The 17,522-nt window shown below is 47.7% G+C and overlaps 1 protein-coding gene across 2 annotated transcripts in view; it reads right to left on the reverse strand.

Moving 5' to 3' along the window:
- The window catches only part of exoc3l2b (exocyst complex component 3-like 2b), a 38,525-nt gene that overhangs the window by 20,141 nt on the left and 862 nt on the right, over window positions 1-17,522 (reverse strand). The window contains exon 1 of one of the 2 annotated variants that reach the window (XM_082502345.1): window positions 10,498-10,653. The exons of the other annotated variant lie outside the window; for it this stretch is intronic. The gene's annotated coding sequence lies outside the window, so the exon portion shown is untranslated. Of the gene's footprint in view, window positions 1-10,497; window positions 10,654-17,522 lie in introns of those variants that run through there. 2 annotated transcript variants of the gene reach the window in all.

A 17,522-nucleotide genomic window follows, 5' to 3' on the forward strand; every position in this document is an offset into this window, starting at 1 on the left:
AGGACACACCTGCTTTTTTGTAACTTTTTTAGTGTTTGAGCTCTGATAAGACTCCACCCTGACGTAGGCTGTCGGTTACACTCTGACAGCTGCTCTGATAACGCAGAGGTCACACTCATGGTCGGTGACCATGGCAACACATCCGCCTCCTACCCGAAGATGCCCGAGCTGTCAGTTTGACCTTGATGTGGAAGATTGGTTCGTGTGCATCATAAATATAATCACATGATAAAACAGCAATAATAACACAGTTAGTTTTAATGTGGACTCTGATGGTGGCCACACCCACACGGCTGAGGCGCAGGTTCCTTCTTTTTGGCTCAAACTCATCGCAGACTTTGAAAACCTGCATGAAACCGCGGGGAAGCCTCCGACAGACAACAGGAATAACCCCGTAAACAAGCAGGCAGCGTCGGATATATCAGGACTTTGCCTCTGGGGATAACAGCTGATATTTTGGGGCTTTCGATGCAGCCAGCGGACATCCATGCCGAGACTTCCTCTTCCATGTGCCGGTATTTGTTTACAAATGCAGGAACATTTAGAAAAGGCTGAATATTTCATTTCCACCCGATGAGAAAAACTGTCAGGTCTTTACGCTGAGACGCGTTTCCAGAGCCGCCCAGTGTCGTGCTGATTTTCAGATTGCGGCTGTCAGAGAACAGAAGATAAATTGTTCTTCAAAGATAGCAGCTTTGATGACTTACAGGAGGACGAAGGTGCTCTGACGCACATCAGGACACACCTGACTATCACGGATGCTGCAGGTTCCTTTGAACCTCTTCAGGAACGTTTTCAGAACGCTCTAACAGAAATCGAGCTCTCCGATTGGCCGGCAGGGGTCTTCTGAAATAATGTCAGCAGTCTGAGGCGCCGGTAAGCCCGGCAGCAGAATGACAGCGAGCAGATCCTGTCGTAAAGCAGCTGGTGTCACATGTTCCCAAAACCATAAAGCCTGAAGACAAAGACTCATAAACTCTGCAAACATTAACAGGCAGCCGCTCGGTAATGATTCATGGGAAACCCTGTAATGATTAAATGTGCCCTCGACCAGCGTGGCACTCATTAATGTCCACTCTGTAAACTCCACCTGCGATTTTAACACGTCTGTGCTGAAAACTGAAGCAGACTTCCTTCAGACTGAAACATGGACACACACAGCACCTGAACTGGATTTGATCCCAGATTATCGGCCAACGTGGATGCAGTCTACGGGAAGCTGCATCCATAGACTGCATACAACAGTCCTAACATTCACACCACTTGATTTCTCCGTGTTTGACCACCCCCCAACCCCCGATCCGACGCTGGTCCCCCTGCCAACCCGCTCCTGGCGGTCTGGAGGCTGTACCCGGGCCCCGCCTCGTGGGCCCAGGAGTCCTCGCCTCTGCCTGTCACACTATCGTTGTCCTTTCCGCTCCTATTGTTTGTGTCCAGAAGCTTCCGCGATGCCCTGCGACCCTCTTGAAGAAAACAGGCTGTGTGTGAGCGCCACTGGGCTCCGCATGGGTTTCCTGAGCCTGCCGCCAGGGCTGCTGGGTATTTATGGAACCAACACCACTGAATCACTTCCCACTTCAGCCTGCTGGCTTTCTTCACTGTTTTCCTCACATGTGTGTGTGTGTGTGTGTGTGTGTGTGTGTGTGAGTGAGAGGGAGTCTATTTCTGGCAGCAGCAGCGTGTCCTGAGCTGGTGAGACTGGAAACCAACAACATGAACAACATCCGCTCCCAGTGCGCCCTCACAGTCCTGTTTCCATCACTTGGGAGGACACTGACTTTACTACACAGACAGACGTGCGTTCAGCGACAGAATCCACACAAAGATGCCGAGTGCACATCCTAATTCAGCTCTTTAACGTCTGTCTGTGGCCCAACTCAAACACAGAAATCAGCGATGGAAGGGAGAATCGAGCAGCGCGACTGGTTTTACTGGCTGGGCCCACATGAGATTGAAGCTTTGGAGCTCTGTTTGCGGTCTCTGAGTTAAGGCCGCTGCTCACCTCCGTCATGCTGCTTCACCTGGTCTCACAGATGAAGCACGGCGTCTGACGCTTGTTTTTGTCTGTGCTGTTTTATTTTAGATCCTAAAAGTCTGTTAGGAGCAAAAACACCAGCCAATCAGACTACAGCTGAGTACAGATTAGATGTTCCACCTGTCATCCAAACGTCCATCCATCACATCCTCAGAGACACCTCGCTGCTCCACAGTGTCGTCACACACGTGTGGACGAGTTCAACGCGGCGTTTAAGCATCACGTGGAGGCGAAGGAGTCGCGACCTTTTCAGTGTCACAAAACAGACAGGAAGCCAGGAAGAGGAGCAGATAACCAATCAGAGGGAGGCACAGACTTCAGCCCTGACCTTCAGCGGCTGATTAATGACTGTGTAGATAATCAGCTGATTAACGTCTGCTGGAGGAAACAGAACGTCCAAAAACAGGAATCATTTCATAAGAAGGGCCGGCAGCTGATCGCCTGCTTCCTGCCCACATTCATCATCGATTCATGTTTTTGAGCTCAAACTCTCGATGCCTGACTGGATGTCTGCGGCCCAAACACGAGAACGGACGAACAAATCTGTTCCCACTGCAGACGCAGAACAGTAACACGAGCTTTCTTACAGGGGGCGGCAGTTATTCGCCAAGTGACCAAATTCATGGGCTGCATCCTCCTGAGGCCGTCACAGCGACGAGACGACGGCTGCTTCAAATGCGTCCTTCATTCCCCCGAATTTGAAGGATGGGTCGGTGTGTCCTTCGTGGCCCGACCTATCCCAGAATTCATAGCGCGGCCCAGCCAAGTCCAGTTTCCAACGTTGGCGGCAGTTTTAAAATTACTCTTATTTAAAATTACTCTTATTTAAAATTACTCTTATTTGTCTTTCTGGGTCACAAAATAAACTCTTAACACATTTGAAGGCGAGACAGTAGCTGTGTAAACATCAAATATCTGCAGATTTATCAGGACATCACATGTTTGCAAAAGTGCTTCGACGTTTTCGAAGACATCTGTTACCCACCCGCTCGATAGCTGACCGGGGTGAGAACACCGGACTCCCGGCTTCATCGTTTTCAAACCCACCGCCGTCTGTCACTACTCAGGTTAAACGTGATGTATACGTCACTCAGATAACTTAAAATGTTATTGTTTGGCTTTTTTCAGTGTTTGATTTGTTCCTGAGTGAATCTGTTTGGCTGAGATTAAAGTTATTTTTCACACAGCTGAATAAACGTCAAACAGAAAACCGATTGAACAGAAGTGAGAGACGGTCGAGAGTTTACTCCAGCGTCCTGTTATATTCAGATAGCAAGGAGCAGACGGCCGAGTTCATTCAACTCCACCCAGACAGCGGCTAGAACGTCCAATTTCACAACCTCCAGTCTTCTCGGCCTTGGGAGGATGAATTTGGACACAGCTATTGATTGGATGCAGATGCCATCTTGACCCCTTCAATCGCAGCCCGTTTTGCTGCCATCCTGATGCACTGAAGACGCTTTGAAGACAGGAACTGACTGCAACCGCAGAGCTGGTCTCAGTCCTCAAAGCAACCATTTCAAAGGCAACAAGCTGACAGTTTCACTGAGCACGATCACAACTGCTGCTCTCAGTACTGTGACTGTAAAGCAGCCCAAACACGAGAAGCTACAGCTGGCATCAGCAGGACGTTCACACCACAGACGATCGTTTGGGTCCAGATGGAGTCACAGCGGTCTCTGTTAGCTAACGCGAGCAGCTACAGTCGTGCAGTCTGCTCGGGGACGCTGCTCATTCATGTGTTTCATTTGTTTCTGTTCTGCAAAGGGACAAAAGGTGAACACACACACACAGTAATCCATGTTGTGTTTACACACAGTGAGCCTGTGAGCAGGCGGAGGTGGAATTTTACTGGGAATCTGCTGCTCAGTGACTGGAATGATAAGTGGCCAGTTTGATGCGGAAGCTTCTCGCCGTGTTTCTGGACGTCAGGCTGACGGCGTTCCCACAGAGCTGCAGCCGGTCAGCTGACACAGCGGGAGGAGTTTCCCTCAGTGGGTGCCGTCAGTTTTCCAACAAGACAGGAAATCATCTTTAGGACATTTCAGTGATGTGAGAGGAAGTCTGCACTTCAGCTGGACGGAAGAGAAAACCAGCTGTCCAGCCCAGCAGGTTGCTCTTACTGGGACACATGAATGAGGTCCAGTCACAGGCCAGTTCTCCTCTCGTTGTCGATGTCTCCCCAGCGGATCATCGTCCCCTTCTCCTCCTGCCTGGCAGCTCCATCATATCCACCCTCCCTCCTCTGCACATGTGCAAACAATCTGAGCCTCTCGGACTCTGAGCTGCCCCTCTGATGGACTCATTCCTGGTGCTGTCCATGCCGCTCACTCCCAATAAACATCTGAACGTCTTCATCTCGGCCTCCACCTTCTCCATCACTATCCATCCCTGACACTCGTCTCCACCTACACCACCCTGCCTGCACTGTCCAAACCTCTGCTGCCTCGTTTCCTACATTAATGGTTCATACACAGCGACGCTGTAAACATAACTGCCAGCAGCTTCCTGTCAGCCGACATCGACCCCCGCGCTGCCATGCGTGTGACCGACGCGCCTTCTGCTGCAGGACTTTCAGTCCCAGCTGCACGTTCCTCTCTGCAGGGAGGACATTTTTCTGAACAGCTGCTTTCTCTCACAGACGATGCTGAGCTGACAGTTTTTCCTTAATGGGAGACAGATGCAGTGTGGGTAACCGTGACCTCATATCAGAGCAGTTATATTATGTGATGGTAATTCGATAATCGTCCCGAGCGGTGTCCTGGAGTTTCAGAGCGATCTGTGGAGCGCTGGCTTGTTTTTCTGTCCTCTGCCTGCAGGCTAACCTGTGCAGCCTGTTCTTATTATCGCTGCAGCTGCAGCTCAGAGTGCACGCCGGCCTCGCTGTGTCCCGACTGTTAAACAGCTTCCTGCTGAGGAGGGCAGCACGTGCGCGCAGGAAGAGGAACCGAATTCAGACAAATTCCATCGATTTATTTATTATTACTTTTGTGAGCTACATGATAATAACCCACCCGTACACACACGCAATCCTGGACTTTAAAACTGTGAAGTAATGACCGTGGCTCAGCCCCGCCCAGCCGGTCTGAGCTGGGTTTGACTTTGGAGCCATAAAGTTCTTTTTATCAGAGCAGCCCGGCTCAAAAACCCACACGATGGAATATTTACACCAGAGCCTGCTTCATGAAGCTGCTTCTACGTGTGGAGATGAAGGAAAAGGTGGAGACGAAATGTTGAAAAAGACGTCACAGTTCCCAAAACCTGTGTGTGCGAAAAGGTGGCTGTGGAGAGCTGACCGTGTAATGATGACTGTACTCAGCACAGCTTCATGTCCCACTCACAGCATGAAGGAAAAGTACTGCACACACACACACAGAGACACACACACACACACACACACAGAGACACACACACACACACACACAGACACACACACGCACACACAGACACACACACACAGAGACACACACACACACACACACACAGAGACACACACACACACAGACACACACACGCACACACACACACAGAGACACACACACACACACACACAGACACACACACGCACACACACACACACACACACAGAGACACACACACACACAGACACACACACGCACACACAGACACACACACACACACACACACACACACACACAGAGACACACAGACACACACACACACACACACACACAGACACAGACACACAAAGAGACACACACACACACAGACACACACACAGAGACACACACACACACACACACAGAGACACACACACACAGACACACACAGACACACACACACAGACACACACAGACACACACACAGACACACACACACACAGACACACACACACAGACACACACAGACACACACACAGACACACAGAGACACACACAGACACACACAGACACACACAGACACACACAGACACACACACACACACACACACACACACAGACACACACAGACACACACACACACACACACACAGACACACACACACACACACACACACAGACACACACAGACACACACACACACACACACACACACACACAGACACACAGACACACACAGACAGACACACACACACACACACACAGACAGACACAGACACACACACACACACACACAGACACACACACACACACACACACAGACACACACACACACACACACACACACACACACACACACAGACACACACAGACACACACAGACACACACACACAGGTAACAATGGTTTAAAAAGGCTTTTTCAAGCCTTTCATTCACCAAACTAAACGGAGCAGGATGCTAAAAACATGCATCAGCGATGTTACGGTTGCAGCTTCTGACTAAAAGCAGGATGCAGCAGCCCGATGGAGGGTCTGGAGGCAGACCTGAGCATATTTGGATGAGCAGGTGGAGTGTCGAGTTGTTTTTATCGCACATAAAGTAGCGGCGAGTCGCGCGTCTCTGCAAACGAGTGCAGTTTGTAACGTTTCTGTCTGCTTGGTTTCAAAGAACTCAAACTCTAAAACAGAGCAGTTAATAAAGGGATTGGTGTCAGTGTGACCACAGCTGGTCATTAATGCAAAGTAAGAGCAAGAACTGAACCAAATCACTAGTAACTCACTAAGGTAGCGGCTAAAGCGCCTCCAGCTGTCCAGATGTTCTGTCACCAAACTGATGCTCAGACTTCAACTAATGTTTTTTTAAATCCACCATCCATGATTAATGTACTAGTCCTATCGCTCTTATTTTGAAAGCTTGGACCTTCCTGTGTTGTGCTTCTCATCTCACTCACAGCTGCTTTTCAAACGTTTTCATTTTTTTTGTTCTTTTACATCTGGAAAGCAGCTTTTTATTTTGCTGCTGCACCAAACTGAGAAGGTTTCCAGGACGACAGCTGGTCAGAGCTCGAAGCTGTAATAAACGCAGAAATCTCTGATCCTCTGGACAGCTGCTGGAGGCTGAATGAAAACTCTGAGATGAATGTGAGTGTGTTGGCCAAATCTTCTGAAAGGTGGAAGATTTTGTCATGCCAGACTGAATCTGACACCTGAGACACCTGAGCCCACATCATCAGCACTTTTATCTACAGATGGCTGTTGTGCAACCTGTGTGAGAGATCTGAGTTCAGATCAGGATCAGCTCTGTCATGTTTAACAGGGTCACGGATCCACAGAAAACGACATCTAAAAGCTGGAAAACTGTAGAGAAGCTTTGAACTGGATGCTTATTCGTGTTTACTTCCTGTTTTGGTTTGACCTTCGTGTCTTCTAGAAGTCACAGTCTTAAATCTGAATCCCTGTTAATATTTGTTTCTTTTATATGTTTTTAATCAGCTCGTGGCGATAAAGCACGAATCAGCTTTTATGGCTGCGCTCCGGCGAATCAGATCGAAGCAGAAAGTCTCAAACTCTGGTTTTACTTTGGCAATCACCCCCTCCCTCCCCCCCAACATCATGTTACCCAACAGCCTGCGTGGAGCCAAATCCATCATCCTTTAACTCAGTTTCCCAGACTTGATGCTGCGGGAGCTGCGCTGATTGGACCGCTCAGGTTTAAGTTTATTAAGGTCAAAGTTGAATGAGCGCTCAGCGAAGGTGTGCCTGTGCTGCTGATGACCAATAAAACGTCCACGGGCCAGCATCTAACCCGTCAGTCTGTTTGCACATGCCTGAATTCCCATAGTTCTGGTTTATGGCCACAGCTCACTGTGTCCTCATGAGTCAACAGCTGAAGGGTTAGCGCTCAGCTGGATCAGTGGGGTGAAAGCTACGCTCTGTTTGGTTGTTATGTCGTTAGACGACAGCACTTCCTCTTAAAGCACTTATTTGTTTAATTGTTACGGGTCAGGTGAAGGACGGTCAGCAGGTAACGCTGAGCTGCTTCCACGTTTGAAACTTTGTGGACTTTTTAAACCAGCTCCAACCTTAGCTAAATATCCAGGTCCGAACCACAATGTACGTATTAACAGGTAGCAGCAGGAGTGGGTTAGCAGCTGGTTACCATTACATGGTCTGGTTATCTGGTTAACCACCAACTGCTTCAGTTCATCCAGACGAACGTCCACAGGTAACAGCAAACGCCTTTTAAAGCACACGATCAAACCTCCTGACAGCAAAACAACCAATCACAGCAACAGCCAGTTAAAAGCATGAATGTAGGCTAATGTCCTGAAACTGAACAGCTCCGAATCAGAAATAATCACCATCAAAATCCATCACAGGGTCCCTGTATCCTTCTCTCACGCCCACCTGCAGAAACACTCGCTTAACCAGCAGCCTCCTCACTGGGAGGCAACCAGCTCGAGATCCTTTGCTGGTGGAGCAAGAGTGTTGCGGTTTCCTCTGATGTTTCTCGCCCTGATCCCTCGTTACCGAGGTCCTCGAATACTGTTCCAACAGCCGGAGCTGCAGGTGACCTTTCCGCCTTGCGAGACGGACGTTAGGGTGAAAAACACTCACTGGTCTGAGCCTGAGAACCAGAACCCACCCAAGCTGACCTGACACTGAACACAACCGTCACAATGCCATCAGACGTGCTGCAGTATCAGTGGAAACAAATCTGCACATCTGCCTGCACAGAGCAGATGAGGAGGACAGGAAGCCAGACACATAATGAATTTTCAAAATAAAAGAACCTTGTTTTCAAAGATGTGCAAAAGATGGAACACAGGTATGTGTTCCTGCGCCCTCCTCCACCTGCACTCCAGCTGTCTGAGTCACATTTAAAAGAAATACCTGGAAAGGAAGCGTCTTAAGTTCCATATCTGCCTGTTGGGTTAATGAATAATCACGTCAAATAACGGACGTTGCAATACCGACCAAATCACTGTGATTAGGCTGTTTGCCACAACTGAGCCGCTTTAATATACGCGGCGATAAACTTTATCAGACGTCCGGAGAGCTGGCGCGCTTTCAGGCTTGGTCTTCACGTTTTTTATTACTTTGTTTTACTCGACGTTTGGCTGTGAGCAAAAAACTACTCGGTTAAGATCGCAGCTTGGAGTCATCAGCAGGCTATCAGCAGTTTGGATGCCCGACAGTAGGGAGGTCAAAGGTCAAAACAGTTCCTCTGCAGGGCAGAAGGGCTCGCACAGAAACTGAAGTTCATAGATCTGTCATATCTGCTTTGTTTTTGCACATGGCTCAACAGGAAGTTAAAATGTGACAGTCAGCAGCAGGGGAGGAGCGTCCATGTTTCCATCACAGTGGACAGTTTCTTAATGCTTCATTAAAAGCCTGCAGCGTTTCAGCCTCTGAAACAACTGAGCTGAATAAAGATGAGGAGGAGGAGGAGGAGGAGGAGGAGGGAGGTGAAGCAACGATAAAAGAAAGGTGTGAAGGACAAATAAAGACAAAGCCTGGACTTTGATCAGTCTGCATTCTTCTGTTTGTTTGCAGCACTAATGGGAAAAAGCAGGAACGTGCTGCGTTCACTGACTTCTGAGTTTGCAGGGCTTCAGCCTGTATCCTCTGACACTGCTGGGCTCTGTCGTCATGGTGACGCCGTGTGATCACGCTGCTCTGTACCTGTCGCTGTTTGACTTCACCTTGTTTGTACTGAAAATAAACGCTGTTGCAGGTTTAAACAGAGTCCTCTGTAATCAGCACAGATGCAAATCTTTGTTCAGCAGGGTCGGTGTAACTGCTCTAAACACTAACTTCTCCACAGGCGTCACCGAGAGGGGCAACCCCTGATATGGTCATCCGTGGGCACACCTGCAGGAGAGAGTCAATAAGAAGCTGGCTTCAAAGGACCCGTGGTTGTAGTGGGAGGGGCTAAAACTAAAACAGGTGGTTTCGGACAAAGGTTAAGAAAGAGAAGGATTCTTCTGAACTCTGAATCATGCAAAGCTGCTCTAAAGAAATCAAAGAATTTTTAAAAACACATGTAAGGAGGAGCAGAAGCCTCAGGCCAATCAGAGAGCAGCACGAAAAAGTCCCCCAGTGAGCTGTACAACACCCACGGAGACATCAGGAGGCTCACGTGGACCTGTGATCTGCAGCAATCTTTCACCTGCACTCAGTTAATCAGTGACGTTTCCTGCCACGGTCACACCTGCTACCTCAGACTGTGGACTGCAGCTTCAGGACTCAGAGGGAGCTGTAGTGCAGCAGAAACACCTCTGACCTCAGCTGACCTCTAAAGAAGCAGACTCACAAGCTGCCAGGAACCGTCAATAATGGGCCGCACGTACATTTACTGCAAATACCCACAAATCCAGTTTCAGCTAAAAGTCTTTGCTTTTCACTTTTACGGCTGCCAAGTACAAAGTGTCACTTCCTGTCTTTTCTAATATCACTGATCGATCCGAATAAATTAAATCCAATCTTCACTTTAAATTCAGTCATGTTTAGTTTCTGCTCAAAACCCCGAAAACTTTCACTTCTCTGCATCTGAAATCATTCTAACAGATAATAAACTCTCCGTGTCCGCTGCTCCATCAGCGGGTGTTCGTTACTCACAGCGCGGGGACATGGTGGCGGAGCGGCGGGTCACACTGTCACCAGGAGCCGGGCTGAGGCGTCCAGGAGCCGGACACCGGGCGAAGAGACAGCGCAGAAAAGCTCGACTCACTCTGAGGAGAAAGCTGCGGCTCTGGGACTGAAGACGCACAGAGGAGGAGGGGGTGCTGCCTTCAGGCACGGCCGGAAATTTCGCAATCGCAACGGGAGCTGCGCAGTGATAGGTCAGAGACCGCTGACGCTTTATCGCTGTGATAATATCATATATGACGTGTGTCACACACACAAGTCTAATGAATCCATGAAAACAAACTGACTTTGTTATTATAATTGCTGTTGTTATGATGATGATGAAGATGATGATGGTCGGGTGCTGCGGGTCATAAACACTGTGCTGACGTCACAGTTGGCACACAAACCAACACTGTTCATTTCAGCGATCAGACTCGCCGGTGACTCGGCGGCGTCCCGCTGATGTGCGACCATCAGCACTTTCATCCCGCTCACCGCAGGCTCAACAACAGCGTAACAAAGAGGCCAAGAATGCAGCACGGGGGGTGGGGGGGTTACAGGAACTCTGAATATTTAGTCCGAAATACTGAATAATTGTATTAAACTGGAGTTTTGAAGCACGTATGCAGCCCTGGTCCTGTTTATTATGTGACAAGATAAAACTATAAGAATTTAAACATGATCTCAGGATTGTTTTACAAAGTGGAAAAAAACATTTAGACCTGATTTAAACAAACTGTTCACATCTGTAACTAAAGTAAATATATGGCATTACTGTATCAGAATTTCTGATTTATTAAAGTGCAAATCTCTTTAATTCAGCATTTTCTAATTATTTTAATGACTTATTGTTCAGTAGCTCGGTCTATAATAATGTAGGTCAAACAGTCAACAGTCTGTTTGACCTGCTCCCCTCAGGCAGGAGGCTCCGGTCCATTCGCACCAGAACCTCTCGCCATAAGAATAGTTTCTTCCCCTCTGCTGTTGGACACATGAACAATAACCACATGACTGTCCCCGCCACTAACACATGACCCTACGCTGTGTCACTGCATCATTCTATGTTTGGCACTGGTCACCACCTGCACTCATGTATATATCTTTCTACGTAGCACTCTTAATTCTTATTCTCATGTATATATCTCATGTATATCTCATGCACATATCTTTCCACGTAGCACTTTTAATTCTTATCCCTACTTTTATTTTTTTCCATGTCTATTTAAGTGCTATTTATGACAGTATGTTTGCACTGAAGCACCGCAGCAATTTCCTAATGTTGTAAACCTGCTCAACATTTGACAATAAACCCCATTCTGATTCTGATTCTGATTCTGATGTAATTGTTTTGCCAAATAATAAGCAACAAAAGCTCCACGAGGTGCAGTGATTATACTCAGGACATGCAGGAAACGCTGTAAGTATAACATGGAAATACTAAATGAGGTACAAGTACATTAAACCTGAGCAAAGTACTCAGTTACATTCCTGCAGGTCCTGTGGTATCACGATTCAGTGGGGGCGGTGCCACCCCCTGCCCCCCTCCTATCCGCGCCCCTGTGGCTGAGGAGAACTGTCGATACCTTTTAAATTCATGCTGGAACTTTTGTTTTTTGTCAGATGTGATGTTTTTCCCCCTGGCCCTCCGTAGATTTGTATTTTGTGTTCCTGATCTGGTGGATTTGTTGCCCCAAACACATTAATCACCGGTTTGCTCCGTGTGTGCTGCTGCGTTTCTCTCCCGTGTTTGTTTTGGGGCATTGGAGACTTTTCGCAGCAGCAGAGACAGACGGGAAGCACCAGAGAGTCCTCGGACTCAGCACAGCGGGCTGAAATCACCTTCACCTCAGGACCGACACACAGAGCGATCCGCTCGAGGCCACTCCCCCCTCAGGTCTGCCTAAAGTCACACTCTGACTTTCACTCTCAAAGTCACGCTGCCTCCTCACAGAAAACGGTCACTTTTCATTCAGCAGCAACAAAATCACACTGTGTGTGTGTGCGTGTGTGTGTGTGTGCGCGCGCGCGCGTGCGTGTGCGCGTGCGTGTACACTGTTCATCAGTTGCTTCAGTAAAGCACGGATATGTGATCAGTTCCTGTCCTGCTGCAGATGAAAGCTGCTGATGAGACTCTCACGCGCTTGGAAAAGATGCTTTGAGGTTGTAGCTCCTGAACTCTGAAACCGCCGCCCTCAGCCAATCAGGTCGGCTCTGGTTTGTTTTAAACGTTAGCTTGTCTTGATTTTTAGGCCATGATTGGCCACAGCTGAAGCATGAACGTAAGACTGTGCGTCTGCTGGAACACACTGATCTTTAATACATGTGAAGCGTGTTGTGACAGTCGTATTAGTCTCATTAGTGCAACTGCTGTTTGTACTTTCTCACCTCATACTAGCAGGAAAACCTTTGACTGTTTACTCCACAAACCCCCCTTCAGGTTTTAGCTTTGTGTCTAAATCTGTGTGTCTGGTGCAGTTTTATCAGGATATTTGTTAAATAAATGACTGAGAGCAGTCTCCCCCCACGCCTCCAGTCTGACAGGGACACCACCAGCTCCACTGTGCAGCTTACAGATCAGGTCAACCTCAGCTGCTGGAACAGCACAGCGAGTATATACGCATGAGCACAGGTGGAGAGAAACACCAACACTCAGCTTTTCATGTCTAATTCAACAGCATACACACTCACTTCCTGTCTTACTCTTTCTTTGTTGGACTTTTCCTTTGTTCTTTCTGTTTTTCACTAAACCAAGAACGCGAGAGCTAAAGTTAGACCTCAAGGGAAAGTCTGAAGTCTGCAGGAAGCAAATGGAAGTCAGTGTAATGTCCTCTGAAGTGTGTGTGTGTACGTGTTTAGACATCTTTGTGAGGACCAGAAATTGACATGCTACTATACTTGTGGGGACCAAAAGTCACTTATGAGGACAAAGTGTCCGTCCCCACGAGTTTGAAGGTAATGTTTGAGGCTCAAGGTGTGGCTTAGTGTCAGGGTTACAGTTAGGTTATGGTTATGGTGAGCATGTAGGGGAAGCACTATGTCGATGAGAGGTCCCCGCTAATATATGAAAACGAGTGTGTGTGTGTTACATTCCTGGCTGGGAGTCATCCATCAGCTGGTAAACACCTCACAAAGGAGGTCTCACAGTACTCATTAACTGCTTTCAACACAAGTCAAAGCAAACACACACACACACTGACCCCGGTGACCTTGCCCTCACTCACAGATGACCTTTCACCGCAGTCTCCATGATTTCCTCACTTCTGATCAACACATTCTGGATCAATCGTTCCTCTTTTTCCCCTTGTTTCATTTTCCTGAAACGACTCGCTCCAGCAAAGAAGCTCAGTTTTCCGAGGCACCTGGAACGCATCACGGGAGGAGAAAGTCCGCGTGTTTTATGAGGTGATAACGGTTTGGGTTAAACGTTGTTTCACACCCAGCTGACGTCGACAAGCCGCACAAATGTGGAATAAATAATTATAAACAGAACAAGAACGTGGCTCCAGTTTTCGGCCAAATGCACCGGATTCATCTGACCTGGGATCAGTTTTGAAGGAGCATTGGTCCAGAGGAGATGAGGCTGTTTCTCCATCGTGGTCACATGTGGCTTCTTCTCTGCATGATGGAGCTGTAACCTCCACGCTGGTTTCTGGAAGTGTTCCTGAGCGTGTGCAGTTATCCTCCTGGATCCTTTAATGATGATGACATGTGCTGTCAATGATCAATCACAGATGTTCACAGATGTTTGAGGGTCGATGAATACCCGATTAACCTCCTTAGTGCTTCTTTTTGGTAACTCTTACGTCTCCGACCTTTAAAACTGTGTGAGTCCTTTATCTGATCAAACTGCAGCTCAGCATCAGTCCTTCTCTCTGATCTCAGATCAGCTGGCTGCTCTGTGATGACCTCCACAGCGTCGTGGAAGAATCGCAGACACGGCGAGGGGGAGGAGCTCCATCAGGGGAGTGGGAACTTAAATCTGAGCAGAGAGCGAGGATCACCCATCCCACCGTGAGGAGGAGCACGGGGTGGTCAGCACTGCTGCCACTAGAAGGTTGTGGGTTTGAATCCACTGGCTGGCTGGGTTCTCCTGTGGCTTCCTCCCACAGTCATGCGTGGGCTTGGGCTAACGGGCTGTGGGTGTGGGTGTGAGTGGTTGTCTGTCTCTCTGTGTTAGCCCTGAGAGTCACCTGTCCCCTCCACCACCCTGAATCAGCTGCAGATAAGAACCTGGCTGAGATGGTTCATGTTTGTGTTAAATGTCATACGTGAGTGTTGATCATCTTCACTGTGGACGAATCTTTGGATGCAAGTTTCATGAGAGAAAATCCCAGAGACAAAGAGCTCGATGACTCAAACAGATACGTCTCAGCTTGTTCCAGATCTGCGCCGGACTCTCCAAAATTTCACACCAGCGTTGTGAAACGGTCGATGTGAAGGGAAAGCTGCGCAGCCGAGTCAGCAGCTGCAGATTTAATAAAAGAGCTGGTTTCAGGTCAGTGGGGCACAAAGAGAGAAGTCCGTACAGTCAGTGTGGTTTTGTTTTTGCTGCTGCTGTTTCTTCCAGTTTCACCGGCCAAGGAGTCGAGAATCGAAACTCTTCCACAAAAATGGCAACGATTTCACAAGCCCAGTGTCAGCGTGTGCTGCTGTGACCTTCAGGTGTTTAATGCAGCTTAGATCTGAACGGTAAATCAGCCAAAACAAGTCACGTCACATCAGCATTGGGCTACTTTTAAGAACCAGACAATCAGCAGACTCGTTCACAGAGAACGTTCCAGAATAATACAGGAAAATCAGTTTGACCACCTTCAACCGGCCACTGCAATAAAGTACGTTTTTTATGCTTGATCCAGAAGGACGCATCAACCTCAGCCTGCAAATCTGAATCCGAGTCACTGAAACTGCAGTTCCTCCAACGTCCACCAGAGGTCGCCCCCCAAAGCAACTCACTCCCCGCACATTCATGTGAAAAACAAAGTTTCCACAGACTGCAGTAGGGCTGGGTGTCGTCACTGATTCTAGAATCGATTCGATTCAATTGGATTTGAATCTGGGAAATTTTGCCTCAGACAGTCAGAAATATTATAATTCAGATCAGCACATTTACATATTTTTGTATCTATAAAAAGGAAGCTGACACTCACGAGACTTTATCACAGGTGTGTGCGTCACAGCAGAGGCCTTTGTGTCAAAGCAGCTGAAGATAAAACACAGAAACACATGAAGGTGGTTTTCCTGTTCTGGGATTTTATAAAAATATTCTGCAGTAGATCAAAAACGAAAGAAACCCATTAATCAACATATGAACATCACCTCTGAAGTTACAGCGGTTTTACTAGAGACACAATGTTTTGCATTTTGCATAATTTTAAAAAGTTTACATTCGTTCAGTGTTGAACGGCAGAAATTAGGTTTTCTTTTCGGAAGTAAGTAAAAGGAAACAAACAGCGGCCGACAGCCTGTAAACAACGGTAGACTTGTGCGTAACAAGCAAGCGAATAATGCAGAAAACAGATTTTTATACCCGAAACTGTTGTTGAAGTACAGAGAGCGAGAGAGCTGTGCATGAAGTGTGATTTTTATCATGACGATGTTTATGTGAAGCGCAGTTTGGATCTTCTTTTGCTGCTGGTTCAGTCAATCTTGTTTGGAGAGACATCAAACTAACAGCTTTAGAATCAGCGCATAAAGGGCGTGAACACAAAACGTTGACCCGCCGAAACATCAGAATCAGCGAGCTGTCGGCTTTCAGCCCCGACCGTGTCCGTGCTGTCAGTGAGAAAGGCGACATCTCACTGATCCTGCTCCGTCGGAGGGTCTGAGCTTTGTGTTTACGTCTCTGTGCAGAATCCGTGTTCCTGCTCTCATTTACTGTTTTACTGTTTGGTGGTTGCTGAAATTTTGTGAGGTTTAACCTCAGATTCTGGAATTTTGGGCAAAATAAATTTATATTAAAACGTTATCCAAGCCACAATCGATCGATCAATCGATTATCAAAACCCAGCCCTACTCTGCAGTGCTGGGAAAACCTAAGCTGTTAGCTTAGATTGCACCAAATCACAACAAATCATAGTCGCCTCAAGGAAAAAGCCCAACATATGACCCCCTATGAGCAGCACTTTGGCGACAGTGGGAAGGAAAAACTCCCTTTTAACAGGAAGAAACCTCCAGCAGAACCAGGCTCAGGGAGGGGCGGGGCCATCTGCTGCGACCGGTGAGAAAGAAGGAAGACAGGATAAAGACATGCTGTGGAAGAGAGACAGAGGTTAATAATAAGTAATGATTAAATGCAGAGAGGTGTATGAACTCTGGCAATTGCTAGTTAGCTTAAATTCATGTCGTCACATTTTGCAGGTGAAGGGAAAAAACTGTCACAGAGAGTGATTCTGATCATGTGGATCACATACATTGGGGGGAAGTAACAAAGTACAAATACTCTGTTACGGTACTTAAGTAGAATTTCAGGCATCTGTACTTCACTAGAGTATTTGTGTTTCTGACTGCTCCTTACTTTTACTCCCTACATTTTAAAAACACTCTCGTTACTTTAGGTGTGACGTATCTGAGTCACAGTGAGGCAGCGCTGTTCATGTACGAATCACAAGGAGACGTCGCGTCAAAGACGTCACAGAGAGTTGACTTTGTCTCGGCCCAACACCTGAGCGACTGTTTGCGTCAGCGTGGAGCTGACCCTACAGAAGAGGAGCGAGCACAAAGGGAGCAACGTTTTTAAGTGTTTCTGTCAGCTCAACAATCCTCAGCAAACACACAAACTGTGTGCGCGCAGTTTGTCTCACAGTGTGTTGCAGCTGCTGATTTCAGGGAGAGAAAAGACTGAGAGCTACGTTCACTCAGCCAGCACAGCTCACGAAACATCTGCTCTCATCTGGCTGAATCCAGGTGTTTACAGGTCAGCTGATCACACTAAGAAGATCTGCTGCAGCTCTCAGTGGGAACGACTGTGAGGTTCTTTCCCCACACTGAGCCTTACAGCTGATTTACAAACGATG

The sequence above is a fragment of the Aulonocara stuartgranti genome (genome assembly GCF_965226115.1).
Source record: "Aulonocara stuartgranti genome assembly, chromosome: 14".
NCBI classification, from domain to species: domain Eukaryota; kingdom Metazoa; phylum Chordata; class Actinopteri; order Cichliformes; family Cichlidae; genus Aulonocara; species Aulonocara stuartgranti.